Source organism: Geotrypetes seraphini, chromosome 3 (assembly GCF_902459505.1).
Source record: "Geotrypetes seraphini chromosome 3, aGeoSer1.1, whole genome shotgun sequence".
NCBI classification, from domain to species: Eukaryota; Metazoa; Chordata; class Amphibia; order Gymnophiona; family Dermophiidae; genus Geotrypetes; species Geotrypetes seraphini.
This window is the reverse complement of record NC_047086.1, coordinates 169,427,121-169,442,298: the sequence shown is the minus strand read 5'-3', so window position 1 is coordinate 169,442,298 and position 15,178 is coordinate 169,427,121. Positions and strand designations below refer to the sequence as shown.

The window sequence follows — 15,178 nt, the reverse complement described above, 5'->3', positions numbered from 1 at the left end:
TAGTGATGAAAAAGCCTCCATCACAGCATTGTGGATATCTATCCCTTGTGTTCTTCCAGGCAAAGACAGCAGTTTTACCAGCTCTTCTCTCATGATGTCACCAGTAGCATAACGCAAAATGAGTGCTAGTCTTGCATGGTTAGTAATATCTGTACTTTCATCCAAGCACATGGAGTAGAAGGGTGCTTTTTGTAAGTCGCAAGTAAGCTGTTGACTAACATCAGCAGCCATTCGCAGAACCCTATCAGTATTTCTGCTTAGCGGCATCTCAGAGATGCGCTGCACAATTTTATCCTTGTTTTGGAAATCATGGAAGAGTGAATTACTCCCAGCCAAAATTGCCTTTTTGATAAAATCTCCATCAGAGAGGGGCTTACCATGTTTTGCCATGCACAGTGAAATTTGAAAGCTGGCAACTGTAAGATGATTAGTTTTTGAAAGATAGTTGCTAAAACTAAGAGACTGGGAGTGATATTTCTTTAATTTTCCTACAAGGAACTCTTTTCTTTGAGCTAAACCAAGTTCAGCAACACTGTTATGGTTGGTCTCAAAGTGACGTTTGACACTTGATGTGCGAGACACAACACTTTCATTACACATAATACACAATGCTTTCCCACTGCGTTCAATCACTCCATATGTCTCTGTCCAGGCCTCTTGGAATGGTCTTCCACTATCTGTTTTTGCTTTTTTTGCTGTACTCATTTTCTTTGTTCAAGACTTCAAGTCTACAAAAAGATAAAATTTGTATAATAAAAAAATCTAATGAAGTGCTGTATACAAATCCGTTCCCATAAAAAATATGTGATTGGGGAATTTTACTAATTGTAGACATCCGTTTTGGTCAAAAAATATACTTTCTCACAGCCCCGCGGCGGTTCAGGCAGCCGCGAGGAACACATTGCCAGGCAGGGCCGGACTAGGACAAAAAATAGGCCCGGGCATTTTAGGTTGAGCAGCCCAATCACATGACCTCACGCAGGCCCCGCCCATTGAAGTCCAGGGGCAGGGCTAAAATGCAGAAGCACACTTGAGAGGCACGGCCAGCCACTAATAAGAAGTGACTGCGATTCCCCAAATAAAATGACCTGCAAACTGGATTAATCGCATTAATGACTATACAACATTGGATTCATCACAATAACAACTAATTAAGAGGTGACCTGAGTGTATGGGAAAAGGACTTTTATTTTTCATTATTGGAGCCTTTGTTATTTTATTATGATGTTTACAAAAGCACTGTGAAGGGCCACATATACACTTTACTGTTTTTTGCTATATTGAGTTTTCCATAAGGTACAGCGCAGAGGATTAGTGTGTTGGTTTTTCACAGAGAGCCCAGCCCTCCTCTCAGCTTACTGAACTTCTCTATGCAATCATCATAAGTAGCTTTTTTATTTCCTCGAATTTAGCATGTCCCCCATGGAAGATACAGAGGTTTTTACAGAGGAGCACATTATTAGACACATTAACATCCCCCCATATCCTCACCTCTCTAGCATGGGAGCACTAGGAACTGTTCCTGATTACAGATGTCACATGTGGAGTCACACTACAGCCTCACTGAGTTCCTGTGACAGACTCAGTGTGAAGCTTATCTTCCTCCCCCCACTTCCCCCTCACACACTGCCTGGCTCATAGGATACTAAGGGGAAGACAGGCAGGCTAAACATCCACTCACAGGACTGTAGCCAGCACAGGAGGATGGGCCGCGACCCACCGGGACAATGCCCGGTCCTCCCAATGGCCAGTCCGGCACTGTTGCCAGGTGAGCTGCAAAGCAGACACCAGCACACTCGCCTCCCGCCGCGCCGCATATCTTAATTGCGGACTAGAGAGTTGCGCGGGGACAGAAATCCCACCCGTCCCCGCCAAAATCTCACCCGTCCCCATCCGTCCCCGTGAGGAATTCCTCCGTCCCCACCCGTCCCCGCGAGGAATGTCCTCCTCCCCGCCCGTCCCCGTGAGTAATCCCCTCCGTCCCCGCCCGTCCCTATAAACTTCAGAAATAGTTATTTCATTTAATTATGCTACTGAATTAAAGGCTCTGGTAGAAACCCATTTACAAATAAGCAAAAAGACTTTATTAATTTGGAAATATTAATTGGGAAGAATACACACTTTGTAAACGGGTTTCTACCAGAGCCTCTTTTGTTTATAAATTTTTATCAACACACCTAATATACTACTTTATCCTGAAGCAGAAAAAAAGAAATAGAATTCTTTTCCTACCTTTGTTGCCTGGTTTCTGCTTTCCTCATGTTCTCATTCAGTTCCTTCCATCCACTATCTCTCTTCCTTCTGCGTCTTCCATTTGCTCTGTTACTGTGCCTCTCCCTTTCTCCCCCCTTCCAAATTGGTCTGGCACCCATCTTCTTCCCTCTGCTCCCCCCATAGTCTGGCATCTCTGTCTTCTTCCCTGCCAGCGTCTTCTCCCCACTCTCTCTTCCCCATTTCATTTCAGCGTCCTTCCCCCCCCATCTTCCCCATGTCCTGTCAGCGTCCTTCTCCCCCCTCTGTCTTCCCCATGGCATTTCAGCGTCCTTCTCCACCCCCGTCTTCCCCATGGCCTTTCAGCGTCCTCCACCCCCCCCCCATCTTCCCCATGTCCTTTCAGCATCCTTCTCCACCCCTTTGTCTTCCCCATGTGCTTTCAGCGTCCTTCTCCCCCCATCTTCCCCATGTCCTGTCAGCGTCCTTCTCCCCCTTCTGTCTTCCAAAAATGCTTTCAGTGTCCTTCCCCCCCCACCCCGTCTTCCCCATGGCCTTTCAGCGTCCTTCTCCACCCCTTTGTCTTCCCCAGTGCTTTCAGCGTCCTTCTCCCCCCTCCTTCTCTCCCGCCCCGGGTGCAGCACAGCCGGCCAGGTCCCCTTACTTTTGTGGCGCTTCCCCAACCGACAGACCGACAACAGCCCCGGTCTGACAAACCTCCCTGCCCTTAACTGCGAATCTAAATTTCCTTCTTACAGCTGCTGTAAGAAGGTAATTTAGATTTGCGGTTAAGGGCAGGGAGGTTTGTCGGACCAGGGCTGTTGTCGGTCGGTCAGGTTAGCGCCACAAAAGTAAGGGGACCTGGCCGGCTGTGCTGCACACGGGGCGGGGCGGGGCGGACCGCCCCCCTCCCTTTGTAGCCACTCGAGCCGCGAGTCTACTCCTACTTACCTACACTGCCTGCAGTACAGAGCCGAACGGAAGTCTTCCCGACGTCAGCCCTCCCTCCCTCCGACGTCAGCGCTGACGTCGGGAAGACTTCTGTTCGCCTCTGTACTGCAAGCAGAGCAGGTAGGGAGAAAAGCTGCGCGACTTAGTACATCCAGCCCCGCAGGAACCCCGCGACCCTCGGAGGCGTCCACACGGGATCCCCGCGACCCTAGGGGGCATCCCCATGGGATTCCCGTGACCCTAGGGGGCGTCCCATGCAGCTCTCTATTGTGGACATTCACGCGTGCCAGCTGCAAGGCCTTCGCGTGCCACAGGTTTGCCATCGCTGCCCTAGGTCAAAGACCAGTGCCCTAACTGAGACCAGCCCTACCTGTGTATGTTCTGGTTCAGCAGGAACTTGTCTAACTTTGTCTTGAATCCCTGGAGGGTGTTTTCCCATATAACAGCCTCCGGAAGAGCATTCCAGTTTTCCACCACTCTGGGTAAAGAAGAACTTCCTTACATTTGTATGGAATCTATCCCCTTTTAACTTAAGAGAGTGCCCTCTCGTTCTTCCTACCTTGGAGAGGATGAACAATCTGTCTTTAGCTACTAAGTCTATTCCCATCTGTATTTTGAATGTTTCGATCATGTCCCCTCTGTCGTCTCTTTTCAAGGGAGAAGAGACCCAGTTTCTCTAATCTCTCACTGTGTGGCAACTCCTTCAGCCCCTTAACCATTTTAGTCGCTCTTTTCTGGACCCTTTCGAGTAGTACTGTGTCCTTTTTCATGTACGGTGAGCAGTGCTGGTTGCAGTATTCCAGGTGGGGGCATACCATGGCCCAGTACAGCGGCATGATATCCTTCTCCGATCTATTCATGATCCCCTTCTTAATCATTTGTAGCATTCTATTCGCCCTTTTCGCTTCTGCCACACATTGCGTGGACGACTTCGACTTGTCGACCAGTACTACCAAGTCTCTTTTTCAGGGGGTCTCTCCAAGGACTGCACAGGACATCCTGTATTCATGTATAAGATTTTTGTTACCGATATGCAATCACCTTACACTTACCCACGTTAAATCTCATTTGACAAGTCACGGCCCATTTCTCGAGCCCATTTCTTCGCAATCCTTCTGTGTCTTCACTACTCTGAATAACTTTGTATCATCTGCAAATTTAAGCACTTCGCTTGTCGTACCAATTTCCAGGTCGTTTATAAATATGCTGAAATGCACGGGTCCAAGCACCGAACCCTGCGGCATTCCACTCATGACACTTTTCCAGTCCAAGTATTGTCCATTTACCCCACTCTCTGTTTCCTATCCGCCAGCCAGTTTTTAATCCACGTGAGTATTTCACCCTCGATTCTATGGCTCACAATTTTTCGAAGTAATCGTTCATGCGGGACCTTTGTCGAATGCCTTCTGAAAATCCATATATACAATGTTAATCGGGTCACCCTTGTCTCTCTGCCTGTTTACTCCCTCGAAGAAGTGCAGCAAGTTTGTCAAGCAAGATCTTCCTTTGCTGAAGCTGTGCTGGCTGGTCCTCATCAGATTGTGTCCGTCAAGGTGATCAATGATGCTGTCCTTTATCAGCACCTCTACCATCTTTCCCGGTACCGAGGTCAGACTCATCGGTCTTTAGTTTACCGGATCTCCTCTCAAACCTTTCTTGAAGATCAGCGTAACATTCGCCACTTTCCAGTCTTCTGGAATCCTTCCCAATCTGATTGACAGATTGGCTATTAGTTGAAGCAGTTCAGCTATAGTCCCTTTCAGTTCCTTAATGATTCTCGGATGGTTGCCTTCCTGTCCCGTGAATTTGTCGCTCTTAAGCCTATCAATCTGTCTGCATACCTCTTCTAGACTGACTGTAACCCTGTTAGTTTCCGGTCTTCATTTCCTGCGTATAGCCTGTTGGCTTCCTTTATGTTGTGTAAATCCTCTTCGGTAAATACAGATGCAAAAAATGTGTTCAGTTTGTCGGCAATGGCTTTATCCTCCCTTAGCACTCCCTTTATTCCATGGCCATCCAACGGCCCTACCGCTTCCTTCATGGGTCATTTCCCCTTACTATATCGAAAGAATGGCTTGAAGTTTTTTGCCTTCTTGGCTATTTTTTCCTCATAGTCTCTGTTGGCCCCTCTTACCGCCTTATGGCACCTGCTTTGATGTTGTCTGTACTTTTTCCAGTTTTCATCCGTTTTTTTACCTTTTCCATTCCTTAAACGAAGTCTTCTTGTCTCTGATCACTTCCTTCACCGCTACAGTGAGCCACGCTGGTTCCTTGTTCATTTTCCTCTTATATTCCATGTTGATACGAGGTATATATAGATTTTGTGCCTCAGTGACTATGTCCTTAAAAAGGGACCATGCTTGCTCTAGCATTTTTACAGTGCTTATGCCCTTCTTAATCTTCTTCCCCACCATGAGTCTCATCCCTTCAGAAGTCCCTTTTCAGGAGTTCAGTGCCATGGCCGTCATTCTGGATTGATATTTTGCCCCTGTGTCCAGGTTGAAGTGGATTATATTGTGATCAATGCTTCCCAGCATCTCTTCTACTTCTACACCTTGTGCTGGTCCTCGTGGTCCATTTAGAATTAAGTCCAGAATTGCAATTTCTCTTGTATTTTCCTTGATAAGTTGTTCCAGGAAGCAATATCCTACAGCATCCAGGAACTTGGTCTCCCTACTGCAGACGGAGGTGCCTAGGTTCCAGTCTATCCCCAGATAATTGAAGTCACCCATGATAACTGCGTTGCCTCCCTTGCAATTGCGTTTAATCTCGTCCGTCATTTCCCCATCAATTTCTTTGCACTGCCCTGGGGGTCGGTAGTATTTGCCGATCTTCGTTTCCGTTCCATTTGTTCCCGGAATTTTGGCCCTTAGAGACTCTACATTATTTTTAGTTTCCGGCGTGTTCTCTCCGGGAGATGCAATTCCCTCTTTGATGTATAGGGCAATACCCCCACCTTTTTGACCTACTCTGTCTGTGCAGTATAACTTGTATCCTGGTAAACAGTGTCCCAGACGTTTTCCTCATTCCACCATGTTTCTGTGATGCCGATGATGATTAGATGGGTAGGGATGGGTCAGAGGAACAGGTAGTGTGTTTGGAGAAGGCGAGAAGATGTGCAGATTCCTCTTCTGTGAGTTCTGAGAAGGAAGAAAAGGCGGTAGGGATGGGTGAAGGGTTGGTAGGGCAAATGGGAGAGAGTGGCAGTGGCAATTCAGTTGAAAACTCAAGTTTAATCTTGTGAACCTTGTCATAGATGTATTCAGCCATAGTCTGGTGAGAAAGTGAAGGAGGAGTCAGAAGTGAGGGCACTCTGAGAGAACACTGAGTGTGGTAAAGAGACCGTGAGGGTTGGATCCAATACAATCGGTCAAGAGGGCATAGTAGTCTTGTTTTGCAAGCAAAAGGGCAGATTGGAAGGAGAGCAGCAGCAATTTGAAGTGAACAAAGTTGGCATGAGTGCAGTTTGTGCACAGGAACATAAGTAGTGGATCTTAGAGATCATCCTGTGTTGGGGTTTGGCACACTTTATAGGATGTGACATGGGTGGAGCAATGGTGTCGAGAGTAGAGGAGAGAATAGTATTATAAGAAGAGACTGCTTCATTGACATTTACATTGTGTAGTTTTGAAGAGGAGGGGGGGAGACTGTGATGGAGAGAGTGCATGGATCAATAGCCTGAAGATTGCTGAATGTATTGAGGATTGGTTGTGTCTGGGGCGGGGATTGGGTGCTGAGTTGTGAAGGTTTTCAGATGATGGTCAGAGAACAGAAGAATTGAGGTGAAGTTAACAATTGAAGAATTAGAGAAAAGGACAAGATTAAGGCAGTGGCCATTCTCATGGGGGTGGGGGTATTAGAGCACAGCTGAAGATTGACTGAGGATATTAGAGCAAGAAACTTTAAGGTATAAGAGTCAGGGATGTCTAAGAGGTATAAGAGTGAGTGTCTGTCTAGACACTAGCTGTCACCACACAACACCGACCAATACATCAGGAAGCTAGCCTTCACCTCTGATGGCTATACCAGTGCAGACCACAACCATTTGTTGAAGGCAGAGAATACCAGCAAGTTCTGGAATACACCAATCCTAACACTGGTGATCATGCTGCTAAAAATCAGTGTTCTTCACCTGCTGGTTGGTTAGCATTGCCCACTAGTTGGTCTTGTCAAGCAAGAGAATAAGGAAAATCGCAGTGTTAGAACACATAAGTGAATCATAAAAGCATTCCCATGAAGGTCTTAAGGGGAAAGAGACAGAGGATGTGTGATCATAAAGTAACAAAGCAGAAGAATTTTATGGTTCATAAGCAGGGCAGGATTAATTTGTCGAGGGCCCCTAGGCACACACGTATACTGGGCCCCCTGCCCCACCCCATGTATTTACCCATTTTCTTATTTACTTCTTTATTTTAAAATTCAAAACAAACAACAAGGATTACCATACCAGTGCCAGTGTACAGTTTTTCTTCTATGCAATCTCCAAACATCTCTGAACAAAACTCCCCTTCCTAGAAGAGATCTTCAGCTGGCAGGGTTTTGGGAAGCCCACAAATTTATATTTTGCATATGGATAGGAGGCATGGGGCATGGCGGGAAGAAAATTTAATGCCCATCATTTTATTGGACTAATGCATTTCTCATTTAGCTTTCAGAGGTTAAAACTTATTTCTTCAGATCAGTAAACTATACTGCTGTTACAGTATCCCTGTCCTGACCTGAGGAAAGGAGTTATGGTTTCTGACTTAGTAAAAAATGTATTAAAATTAGTTCAATAAACAGTATCATCTTATTTCCATTTTCTTTTAATAAACTATTATCAACACAGCTACAATAATACCTTATCCTAAAGCAAAAATAAATATAACAAATAGAAATTTTTTTCTACCTTTGTTATCTGGTTTCTGCTTTCCTCATCTTCTCATCATTTTCTTCCTTCCATCCACTGTCTGCCCTCTTTCTGCCTCTTCCATATGGCATCTGCTCTCTTTCTATGACTTCCAGAAATTGTCTGCCTCTCCGTCCCCCTATTGGTGTGGCATCCTTCTTACCTTCCCTCCTCCAATGGTCTGGCATCTCTCTCCTCTCCTTTCCTTACCTCTCCCACACCCCCATGGTCTGGCATTTTACTCTCTCCTCTCCCCCCCACTTCTATCAGCATCTGCCCCCTTTCCCTCCAACCCAATTCCATCCAGTATACTTTCCCCTTATGTCTCTTCCCTTTCCTTGCACACCAATTCTATCAGCATCTGCCCCTTTCTCTCCCTCCACCACCCTTCCATACCATGCTGTCCCACCACCCTTCCATACCATCCTTACCATCACCCTGCCCCCTTTTTTTCCTCCACCACCCTTCCATACCATCCTTCTCACAACCCTTCCATACTACCCTGTCCCCTTTCTTTTCTTCCACCACCCTTCCATGCCATCTTTCTCACAATCCTTCAATACCACCCTGCCCCCTTTCTCTCCCTCCACCACCCTTCCATACCATCCTTCCCACAACCCTTCCATACCATCCTGCCCCCTTTCTCTTCCTCCACCACTCTTCCATGCTCCTTTCTCTCTCCCCCTACAAACATTGCAGCTGCCGGCTCTGCCCTCTGAGCTCCTTTGCAAAAGGTAGCCTGAAAGCAGAATTAGAACAGCTGATGGCAACGGCCCCCCGTATCAATGGCAATGCCCCCCCATCAATGGCAATGGGCTTCCTGCATCAACGCCCCCTCCCCCCCCCCACATCAACGGCAACGCAGCCAGATCTGTTACAGGAGGGTCCCGTGATGATTTGGCTGCCAGTCCATCCCTCTCCGACGTCACTTCTTCCGTTACTGTTGATGCCGGGAGGGGGCTATTGCCATTGATGCTGGGGGGGGGGGGGGGGGTAGAGTGTTGCTGTTTTAAAAAAATGGCAAGGTGAGTCATCCTCCTTCAGCAGGCCCCCCTCACAGTTTCGGGCCCTAGGCACATGCCTACTGGGCCTATTCATTAATCCGGCCCTGTTCATAAGGTGGGTAGGAAACCCAGAAGGGTGATGCTAACAGCTTTAGAAGTCCCACGTTGATTTAATCCACATCAAATTTAGCACTGGATTGAACTTGCATGTAAAGCACTGATTCTCTGGTGAAACAAAAATTGATTAAGAGGGCAATGATCTTTATAAACAAATTTTCAAAAGAAGCTACAATCTAAGGAGAGTTACAGAAAGGAGGAATTCAACTGCTATCTGCGATTATACTAAAAACAGAGAGATCCTTCTGCAAATCTTCACATTCTTTGCAGTTTTGATGACTTTTTAAAATTATTATTCATTTTGTGTCATCCACAAATTTGATTACTCACTCATAAACATTGTATATGCTGTATATATGAAATATAATAGATAAAAAGCTGATTTTTTTTACTATTCAGTTAGGCATTTTCACAAGTTGGTTTTGGCAGGATGTATCCAAAAGAGGGACAAGAAAAAGATCTCTACGTGATTGGAAACCATAAGAAATAAAAAAGTAGCGATCAAGGAGATGTTTCCACCGGGATCTTTATTTATATTCTAAATGATACAACTGACTTAATACGGCCAGTGTTTCGGCACAAAAATGCCTTCAGAAGTCTTTCAAGCAATTGTAGATGGAATTTTCAGATCAGAAGATCAACACCCGAAAAAAACACGCTGCTTTGGAGAAAGCTGGCCATATTGAGTCAGTTGTATCATTTAGAATATAAATAAAGATCCCGGTAGAAACATCTCCTTGATCTCTACTTTTTTTCTTTCTTTAGGAGTGGTGGGATGATCGTTTATTATCATATTCTAGGAGAGTAGGGGACCAGAAAGGGGTTGCAAAGCTAAAGATTCCCTTAGAGCAGGGGTGTGAAACCTGAGGTCCACCATTGAATTTTATGCAGTCTGTGAGACCATGGGACATGTACACAGAAAATGTCCAGCACAAATATAATTAACCAGAGTTTTGGTGATTTTAAATACCGTATTTTGCAAGGAATAACAAAAAAGTATATAGTAGCAGACCATTCACATAATGTTCATTCAGTCACCACATTGTATTTGTTGGCAGTGAATTATGTGACACAACTATTCATGTTCTGTATGCAGCCTTCTAGGGAATAGTACAGCCTTCTGTATAAAGGTTGCCCACCCCAGGCTTAGGGCATCTAATACCCTTGCACCAGCCCTATTTAGTGAGACAATTGAGCCTTCTGTGCAGGGCAGCTCACTTCAGTACAAAATGTCATTAGCTTTGTAAGTGGGAAGATGCCTTTTTAATCTCTTAAGATAAAGTAGTGTGGTTCCTGTGTTAGTCTATTTTAAAGCAAATTAACAAAAAGAATATGAGGTGATAACTTTTTTTTTTTTATTAAAGTGATAATACATTTTTGACTAGGTTTCAAAAAGTTAAACCCTTCATCTTGTCTGAATGATTTAAGGAAAAAGATGCCAGTGTTAAGAGCACATAAGTGAATCATAAAAGCATTCCAATGAAGTTCTTAAAGGGAAGGAGACAGAGGATGTGTGATCATAAGGTGACAAAGCAGAAGAATTTTATGGTTCATATGATGAGTAGGAAACCCAGAAGAATGATGCCGACAGCATTAGCTATTTTGGCTCTATCTGCTCTTTTGGTAGGGTGAGTATACAGGACAGTGCTGCTACCGTTCATAGGCATGGAGACACTTGGAAAATATGCCCAGCCCTCTCTCTGAGTGATATTATTAAGCCTTGATTCCTCCCTCAGACTGTCTGGACTGCCATTACATGACTGATGATGAAGGCAGTAGCTCGCAGAAGGTGTGAGCTTCTTGGAGAACCCTGAGCCCTGTGGAGAGAAGTTTTGGGGGGTCATTTAGCTAGATCTGTACATCAGATTAAGCGGTATATCAAACATGCAATAATAATGTGTGGATTGGACTGAAACTGGTGTTATTATTGTACTTCACTTCATCTTATGTTTTTCTACTTTACTTTCTTCTAGCATGATTTTAATTGTGACTTGGTTGAATCTGGTATGTGTGTTACTGTTTGCCTGTCTAATGATTCTGAAGGGTAAATTGACGGCTTTATAAATGTGAGATTTGATGAATGGATTGACTTGTGACCTGCGTTTGCTGTTTAAATGGAATGTATTTGGTTTCATTAGCTGCTCAGCATTATTTAATTGCTCAGCTGTTTGAATGGAATGTTCATTTTGAATGTCAGCAACTGCCTGGCATGAATGCTGCTTGTATATTTGCCTCTGTTATGTAAATATTCTGTCCTGCCAGCAAATTAGCTGTGAGTGTCAATTTATTCCATTTAGGAATGCTTACTATGGAAACGCTGATGTCATCTGCTTCATTTAGTTGTCCAGTGATGTTTTAATAGTTGACTTAACAGGCTGTATGAACATGTGACTGCTAATATCCCTAAATTTTAGATGCTTAGTATTGTCATACTACTCTGCCTTAGGAAGATCTTTGGAACATTATTCTAAGTCATCTATCAATACATGCTACGTGCGATGTTTTGTCTATCCAGTATCCAGTATTATTGTGAAAGTTAGCTTCGGAGATTGTGTCCTGTGAAGTTATTACATCTCATTTAGATGCTTGTTCTGCTGCTCAGTATGGTTGTGTCTGTCTGCCTTGACAAGATGTGTCCTGGGGTTTATTTTACTGCTTCATTTTGTGTACATTATTTGATTTGATTTTGAATTATAGACAAACGTTATGCTTTGTTATGTTGTAATGACAATTTTACCTGGCTTTGAGAATGTTGATGTCTATAATTTCATTCAGCCTGATGGAAATTCTGCTGTGACCTTTACTTTGAGAATGCTGTGTTTTTTGTTTCTTTTTTTTTTTTGGGGGGGGGGGTTGTTTGGGTTTTTTTTTACAGCAGCTCAGTACTTCTTTTTTTTTAAATTATTAATTATAAATTTATTAATTTTCAAATATTAACAGTACATTGCAAAAATTTTAAACATAAACGAATCAGGAAAAGCACTTTGCGGCAAATGCTTGAGTACCTGATTGTAAAAACCGCTTAGATAATCTTGATAGGCGGTATATAAAAACCTAATAAACTTGAAACTTGAATAGCTGATGTATTTAGCTCCATTCAGCTATTTAGTGTTGATATGCCAGTCTGCCCTAACAAGCTTACTTTATTTGATTAGCTCGTTTTGTCATGTGAAATGCTGATGTTTTTAGTTTTATCTTGCTATTCTATGTTGATATGACAACTTATGAATGTAAGGCCATGTAATGTGAATTAGAGAATGACACGGGGAAAAATTCTGTTCCCGTCACCGCCCCGTCCCACCATCCTCTGCACCGCCCCGTCACCGCCATTCCCTTCACCGCCCCGTCACCGTCACCGCCATCCCTTTCACTGCCCCGTCACCACCACTGCCATCCCATCCACCACCCCGTCACCATCACCGCAGCATGCATAAAAGCCTCAAACAGGTATGATTTTATATACTTATCTTTATTAACGTATTCCCATGGGTTACATACTGAACATGTGCTGGATTCCTCCATTCTTGCAGCACATGTTCAGGAATAGGATTCAGTAACCCATGGGAATGGACACAGCACACTACTACACTAGTACTTAGATTTAAAAAAAAAAAAAAGAACCAGCTCCCAGCTCAGCCAGACTCCCGTCTCCCAACCGGTCAAAGAATCCCACCCCACCCCTGCCGCCACCAACCCTGGGCAGGCAAGTAGTAGGAAAGTGTGCACCTTACCTCTACTTGTAGCGCTGAAGTTTTCAATGAAATTTCAGCTCCTCCAAGTCTGCAGTAGTGACTTCTCTCCAATCCAGGCAGCGACTCCAAAAAAAATCCTGGGCTTGCCTCTCAGCTTCGAAATCCCCCGATTTCCAATCGCTACTGCAACCCATTAAATATCATGTGTGGCAGTAGCAATTGGTCCCCTTCTTGAGCAGGAAAGAACTGACTAATGAGGAGCCAGAATATTGAAGGGGGCGGAGTCAGGCAACGTGCAAGTCAGGTGGAGAGAGACGAGTTGGAGGAGACCATATGGCCGACAAGCATGGCCGCCGGAAAAAAATCAGACACCCATCCCGAAGTGAACCGAACACACGGTGAAGTCCTGGTAAATCGCGGTATGTAGAAGGGGATACATTTGCCTGCGGGGACAAATCTTTTCACCGTTTTTGCGGGCGGTGAAAAATTTTGTTCCCGTGTCTGCAGTGATTTGGCTATGGAGTCTCCATAGCCCGCAGTCAAACCGCAGCCACGCCGCGGTTCCCCGCGGGGATCGCTCCCCATGTCATTCTCTAATGTGAATGTCATTCAGGGTTTTGTCATGCTAGATATTTTGTGTTGATATGACAACTTATGATAAACAGTGATTGCCAAGTAGCTGTTCAGTGATGGTATGCCATTCTATCCTAGTAGGCTAGTATTTTGTCAATGTCACCTATAATTTATCTTAAAAGGATTGTTAAATGAATTGCTTTAGATTCATACAGCTATTTTGCGCTGTTATGATAACTGTTTATGCCATATAATTCTATGTCATGTATAATCTCTGGTTATGTTTAATGAGTGTAGATATGTGTTGTTAATGTGATAATTTTGATGTTATATCTTGTGGGTTCTGTTTTGAGTATTCCTTCATGTTACTCGCTGACCCAAGGTTTATTCTCTCTTACTTGGTGTTTTCTCCAAGGGGAGATGTTTTTCAGCATGGATATACATTATGAATTTTGGGGGGGGTTATTTAGTTCTGATCAGGATAAATTGCATAGAGATGCCAATTAGTTGTGTTTCATTTAATGTGAAGGGTATACAAAATCCCATTAAGACACAAACTTCTCTCTTATTTAACCCATCAAAAACTTGAGATTGTGTTGTTACAAGAAACTCATCTGAATACTACTGAGGCATTTAAATTGGTTAGTAATTGGTCTATTGCACCTTTATTTTCTCCTGCCGATGGTAAGAAAAATCATGTCTCTATCCTGATAAGAAAACATCCAGATATTAAAATTGATATCATCTATTAATGACTTGATGGGAAGGTGGATTGTGGCAAAGTTTCAGATTAAGGGCAAGGTTCTAAACATTATCAATGAATAAGCACCTAATAATGATCTGGAATTTTTTGATTCAGTTGCTGATATATTAGCATCCATTAATGAGTCTCCTGTTATAATTGGTGGTGATCTTTACTTAGTAATACAACCTTCTATTAATAGAAAATCTAATGCAAGATATTGCAAAAATAACTCCTGGTTGAAACTGCATGATATCAAATAGCCATGGCACGCACGTTAAATGTCAGTGATGCCAATGGTGCGATAGAACTTTTGAAGGAGACCATTGGCAAGATCCACAAACAAAACATCACATTGTAGCAAGGGACAACACAAATTGCAAATCTGGTTGGGTGATTTACATCATTATATGCCCTTGTTCTTTAGTATATGTCGGCCGCACCAAACGGACGATTCAGCTGAGACTCAATGAGCACAAATCCTGCATCACAACAGAAACCCTCCAAGTCCCCCTGGTCCAGCATTGGATCCGGTGTGGACATTCAGTGGATCAAATTAAATGGAGGGTAGTTGCAAAATTGACAGGACCCAAGAATGAGGGTAACAACGAAGAGAGACTTAATTTTATGGAACAAATGTGGATCTATCGGCTCAATACAGTCACCCCTTTCAGTCTAAACTTAGAACCCGAATGGCAAACATTATTATGAGATGGATGGGTGAGGGGGTCTGAGACATCGGGACTTTTGTAGTTAGTCCATTTAAAGAGGAAGAGCATTAGGAATATTAAAAATAAAAGATCAATAGTCTAAGGCAGTTCTCCCCCCCCCCCCCCCCATCGCTAGGTGGTTGGTTACGTCCTTTTGACGTCACTAACAGCTGACTACGGGAGGTACTTATTTGCATGAAACAAACACCGCGGCCATTTTGGTATATGCACCGAGTGGTCGATATATGGGCAATAGCCGTACAAAGGTATTTATTTATTTTATTCTATAT

At 43.9% G+C, this 15,178-nt stretch overlaps 1 protein-coding gene across 1 annotated transcript in view; it reads left to right on the top strand.

Moving 5' to 3' along the window:
* The first annotated feature begins 10,926 nt into the window (after positions 1–10,926).
* The window catches only part of LOC117357548 (pantetheinase-like), a 54,394-nt gene continuing 50,142 nt past the window's right edge, over positions 10,927–15,178 (top strand). The window contains exon 1 of the mRNA XM_033938314.1: positions 10,927–11,044. The gene's annotated coding sequence lies outside the window, so the exon portion shown is untranslated. The remainder of the gene's footprint in view (positions 11,045–15,178) is intronic.